Below are 6,637 nucleotides of genomic sequence, written 5' to 3'. Positions count from 1 at the left end.
ATCTTATAAAACAGTGATTCCTAACCAGTGATAGCTACGGTATCATGTATTATACATCCAAATGATAAACAGTTAAACTGGTTAATAAAAACTGATGAATGGTTTAAATGATCAGCAAAGAGTAATGGATAAACAGTTGAAATGGGTAACTAAGCATCATGGATTAGCAGGTGTTATCACTTACCATTCCAAGTGCTAACAAGTAAGAATGCAACTTGACAAAAATGACCTAAACACTGACAGTTCAAGCTAGTACATGAACCTACCAGAAGAACATATGGAATGTAACCAGTGGATCAAGGGGAGTTTGAGGTAATCTTTTAGGGCTGTGGGGGTACGTCAGGCTAAAAGGTTGGGAACCACTGGTATAAAACAGCATAGAATTCAACACTGAACAAGGATAAATGAAGCAGTGGACCTACAGTATATTAGGGTAATTTTCTCCCATTTCTAACAGTGTTGTTGCTCATCTTTTCCCTGCTGTGTTGTATTACTCCTCCATTAATACTGTCATAATCATCTTTAGCATCTGCAGATTTTCCCATAGCTAACCCACATCAGTTTTGCCGTCTCTGAGCTGAGAGGCGCAGAGAGAAAACAGAAGAAAAAAGGGAGAAAACAGAGCAACAACTGGGCTCATGCAGAACAGAGCTCTTTAATGTGTTTTTTTAAAGGCTTGCCAAAGTCGTTCAGTAGGAATGTGTGTTTGGGCCAATACATCAATGTGTGGAGAAATGCAGGGGACTTTTACTGTTTAAGATTTTCTTCTTCTTTTGCCTTAATCTTTCCTCCCTCTTCATTTTCTTTCTGCTTTTTATTTTTACACCAGTTTTGTCCCCATGAAAACAATTCCTGTCTTAAGTATTTGTGTGCATCCTTACTTGTGCGTATGTATGTATATGTGTGTGTGCGTGTGTGTGTGTGTGTGTGTGTGTGTGTGTGTGTACACTGTCCACTGGGTGTGAAATGTTGGCCAGCCTCTGTTTCTTGTAGACTGTGTGCAGAGTTCACTGATAAGAGGATCAGAATTTGGCCCCAAGGCAAGTGCCTGCAAAGGGGTCAGCTACTGTAGGCTATGCTTGCATGCATGCGTCTAGATGTGTGTATCTGTGTGTGTGAGAGAGAGGGAGAGAGAGAAAGAAAGAGAGAGAGAGAGAGAGAGAGAGAGAGAAGAAAATAGTGTGTGTGAGGGAGGCGATTCAAATGACTCAGGTTAGACAGAGAGGCAATTCAGGCTCCTCAGTGGGAGTAGAGACACAGAGGACATCTCTGGACATCTGCAACTGTTTTGCAGGAAGCCATGCTGCAGTCGACCCTCATTTCCTTTTCCATGTACACACACATGCACACACAAACACGCGCACAAACTCAACAAATCAAAAATGATACACACCCCCTTCCAGAACATGCACAAAGCAGACACAGGGGACAAGTGGCTATTGAATATTAACCATGAAATTACAAAGGCTGCATTCTAATGGAGGTGATGGGGTCAGAAGCTGGGATGGAAATCATAAATTAATACCCCTGACATGACAAGCCACTCGCCCTTGGCTCCCACCAAACACAGCTATCCCCTCCTCCACTGAAATCACAAAGACACCAAGAAAGGGAAATACACTATTTATTATTAATACTGGGTCAAATGAATGCCACAACAGACACAGAACTCATACAATATGCCTGATACTTTTCTGATGTGGCTATTGTATGAGAGGACAATCATGTAACCTTCATGTGTCACTACATCTGTGGGAGTTACTGTGTAAGTGTTCTTAAGGGACCTCTGTTACAATGTCAGCTATTTTGCATGCTTTGTAATCCATTCAAACCTGTGCTCTGGCAACCTATTTTGTGACAATTCTGTCACAGAGATAAGAACACTACGTTCTGTCACAGACTTGAATACGATTCTCCCTCATTCTCTCAAACAGTAGTTCTCACACAACGGCCTTCAGATTAACTAATTTGCACTCAAGTATACACAAAACTCATGAAAACCTGTTTCATTTGCCTTAAAGTTGGAGTCAACAATACAAAGTTATATTCAAATGTGTTAGGTTACTAGTTTACACACATCATACTTAGTCTATACATTGGCAATGCAGCACTGTCATAAAAAATATTATTGTTACACAAATATACGTTGTGAGCCCAACACTGACAATACTGTCATTTGTCACATTAAATAAAATGGATTTTGGTTTCAGTTTCATCGAAATCACATGGCAAACCCTTTTCCCTTAAGGATACCATTACCTGCTTCTGTAGGTCACATTTTGATATATATATATATATATATATATATTATATATATATATATATATATGGTTTAACGTTATTGCTTTTAGGATAATATTTATGCAGTTTTATACACCTAAGACTGAAGCACTAAACACAACCTGGAGTCGTTTAGACTGGTTTCACTTATAGAGACACAACAGATTCCAGCTCTTACTCTAGAGTAACATGTATTCTCATGACACCTAAACTCCTTTATTGTCACCATCAGATTTTGGCTAACATGTATACAGTATGTGTGGGATTTAACCACAGTTATTTTCATAAAACTTTGGTTAGAACACGAGCCATAACTTAATTGGCCATTAAAAAATGCAAAAGTAGTCTGAGCTGCAGTTCAGAACTCCTACATAGTATTGAATATCCACTCTAAAAGAAGCATTTTTTGGCTCAAGTCAAACAACACTGCTGTGAAATCAACTTATCTCTTCGTGAGTATGGCTCTAAAGCTGTTCATTTTATCCCCATGTCTTAAACAATGTCATAAATGGCCACTTGGTAATTGCACCCTGCGACATTCTACCACTTCCTGTCAACCATTCTTCTGACCAAGGCCAGAATTAAAACAGTTCAAAACAGCTCTGCGCAAATTTCAGAAAACACAGACAGATAAGGCCAATAAATAACTCAGGATAAGATCTAGAAAAAAATAACCGCTTCTGGCTGCAAATCAGAGGGAGGAGAGCTCTATTGGGGCAGCTGTGTGAGTCAGTGGAACTAGTGCCAGTAAGTCCCTACAAAGAAACATCTTTTCCTCCTACATGAGAGGGAGAGGGTATGAGGAGAGCGGGGGGCAGAGACACAGAAAGAAAGAGAGAGAGTGCGCATTATTACAAAAGTTACTTGGCATCATATGTACTATATACTGTAACTTTAAGAATGGAGTTGTAGAGATTAATTGGTTTTCAGGTAATATTTTCTACTCTACTCTTCTGAAACACTGAGAAATAAAATCTCTGAATTGCAATGATTGAGCACCAATAAAATGCTAAATAAAAGAAAAGTCTAGAGCAACAAGTCTACTTCATTAAAGGGCATATAACCATTTTTCATAAAATGGCACACTGTGTTCATTAGATCCTGATTACACGTTCTCCTCTTTAACAGTGCACAGCAGTGTTTTACAACAAGTTGAACTGAACCAAAATCATGGCAAGCAGACAAGCTTGGATCAGCAACAAAAATGTGTGCGTACTGTATCGAGTTACTGCCGCTGCAGGACTACTGAGGGAACCACAGCCCAGTGGGCTTTCATTCCATACACATTCACACACATGCACGCTCATACAAACACATATACACACAGGGGTTGGCAGGATTGAGACATTTGTTTCTGCCTCGGTCTCACGGAAGCAGCAGCAGCAGAGGCAGCAGAGCAGTAGGGTTTGAGCTGAGAGAGTGGGTGGAACTCAGCCTGGGTGGAAGATAGATGACCATTTGCATGTGTGAGCCTTAAAACGTATACCAGACCATCCGATATGTGTTTTGACGTCCGTTGGTGTGTGAGAGAGAGAGGGACGGGACAAGGGAAAGCTTTCTACAGCAGCTGAAGCGCTGCCTTAGTAAAACTGCTGTAAGTGGGCCGATTTATGCTAAATGCCTTCTTATAGCACAGAAACACAATAGCCCCAGACTCCCAGTATGTGTTTAGAGTGATGTTCTCATTACAAGTGTCTATGTCCAGTGCTGATACAAACCCGCCCCTTTACTTCATCCCTGCTTTGCTGAACAATGACCATATATCTTCCTTATAAGACAATGACAGATAGATTAATCTAGTGAGCTAGATCCCTCTGCTGTGAGAGCATCCGTTAGATAATGAATCACTGATGAATCACCTGAAAGATCTCACTCTAAGACAGAGTAAAGTCATTTGGTTTAATGGCTTTGCATACCTGTAGTGCAGTAGGCATTACCTGATCAATCTGAGCTGCTGATCTGGGGTCATTTTGGTCATTGAGGAGGTTGAGGCTGTGACTACCCAAACTTTATTTGCTCCTATATCAGTGTCTTTAACAACATTTTTTAAAAAAAACTGTAAAAGAGAGATTGGTCTGTGTATGAGCAAGTAAAGTCCACAAATATTATCACCGCTGAGTTTTGGGAAACCAGGCCATGATGAATGAAAGAGACTCCGGAGTGCAGGGCATGGACAACACACAAACGTGAACTGCAGGATTTGGGGTATTTAAAAAAAAAAAAAAAAAAAAAAAAAAAAACTATTCCCACTCCACCAGCCACAACCACTCGTGCAAATTTCAACCACAACCATAACTTTACCCGCACTTCTACTTGAAGGCGAGTTTAAAGCAAATGCAGAAATCAGTTAGGGATCATTAAAATGCTTTATCCATCCCAGCTGCTTGTGAATTCAGCATAAAGGGAGAGAAAGGCGAACAATAAAAAGGGAGAAATTGAAAGATGGGGAAGATATAACTCTTAACTGAATACATAATGAATGCCATGTTAGCAAACACACATGCACCCACACACACACAAATCAGCTCCATCACAGTGTTGGTACCTCTCTCTCTCTCTCTGCCTCTCAGAGCAGGGCTCCTCTATCAGACAGGGGAGGTGCATACAGAGCAGGCACTGCCACTTAAGAGTTGGCTTTCATCTGCGTGGGTGGGAGATGCCAGATACCCGGTGCTGGCACAACAGCAATAAAGCACTGCCTAAATGTTGGCTCTCCGTTAGCTAGGAGTGTTCCTTCTGTTTGGCTGCTGCTTTAAGTCTTGTATTTTTGGCCTGATGACTCACCAGAAGGCCTTGTAAAAACAGTAAAACTCATGCAACTGACATTATAATTTATTTTAATAATGGATAATTAATCAGTGCTAATTTGCTCAGCTTGTTTTCACATTCAAACGAATAGCTTGGTGATAGCCCACAGCCAAATGGTAGCGTGACATAGTGTAGCAAGAGGAAGTTCTTTGAGGACTATCTACTGTATGTCCTAGAGGGACTAAAATCCTGTGCCAAAAACTGATGCTATACAATCCTGAGAGGAAACTAAAGAAGACTCAAGGTTTAAAAAAACAACAACAACAACAACAACAACAACAGGGTTTTCACTATTTTCAATGGTGCATAGGCTCATCCATCAAGGCGTGCCATTATTATGGGCAAACAATTTTGACTGTGTTCCAGAGCCCCAGCTAGTTAGTCTCAGCTGGTTCAGCTCTCATGAGTCACAATGTCAGCTGTGTCAGTGGATCTAATTTGTGAACCCAGTGATGCTGTATGCAACTCAAGTGAAAGGTCTCTCATTTGAATGAGCCAAATAATGTCAAAGCTATTTGTTTTGCAATACAGAAAGCAATTGTGTACAAAGAGGATGAAAAATTTGATGAAATGAAGATCTGCTTTAACTGAATATTAGTACGTAATAAGAAAAGATAAGTGGTAATATTTCTTACTGTCAACATATCCTAACAATGTGTTAAATTAATTTCTTAATACTTCCCAACTTCCCTACCCTGTTGATGGCTCTCTTTGCAGTGTGCTGCTTTTAATAGTTTTTGGACAACAATCAAGGAATGACTCTGGCTACACAGACAATACTCAGAACAATCAGTTCATTGCTGGTTTAAGTCTGTTGACTTGTTGACAATAAGAAAAAAGCAGTATGTACAAGACAGTTAAAGAAAGCAGTTTATTTATCTATATAAATTGATTTTGTGGGTGACTTTCATTTAATGTGTGAAGTGCATCTGAACTCTCACTGCCTCAAATTGATAATTTTTTTTGTCAAACTGCCATACATTGTCTTGACTGTATAGTCATGAGATAAAATTACCTTTAATGAAACAGTCGACCAGAGTAGTAAGAGATGGAGAAACAAATATGCTCCATTTAGTAGAAGGGTGAATGAGATGAATGGACAAAGTGATGAATGGACAACATGAAAAGATAAAACGGAATGACTGGTACTAGGAATGGACCAACAGGAAGAGATTAAGAGCTGAGGCGATAAAAACTTAAGAGAGGAGAGAGACAGAAAGGGGAGGAGAGGCATGGTACCCCACTGTTTTAAGGGCAGATTATGCAACTTTTGGCCTTCAGCCAAACCCTCGTGGCAGCTTATAACCGCAGCAACGTGGCTCTGAAGGGCACAGAGGAGGAGGAGACAGAGCCTCGCCCCCTAACACATCTATATCCTCCCATCCCTGAGTCCAGACCCCCACATCAGCCCAAGCTCTCCGCTTGCTTGCATCCTGCCCGGGCAACTAAATGTGCCCTCAACCCTCCCAACAAATTTCACCATTGCAAATCCACAACTACCAGCATCCAACTACCTATTTGAATCATTACTATTATCATTATTATTATT

The sequence above is a fragment of the Lates calcarifer genome, linkage group LG12 (assembly GCF_001640805.2).
Source record: "Lates calcarifer isolate ASB-BC8 linkage group LG12, TLL_Latcal_v3, whole genome shotgun sequence".
Lineage (NCBI taxonomy): Eukaryota > Metazoa > Chordata > Actinopteri > Centropomidae > Lates > Lates calcarifer.
This window is presented reverse-complemented; position numbering follows the sequence as displayed.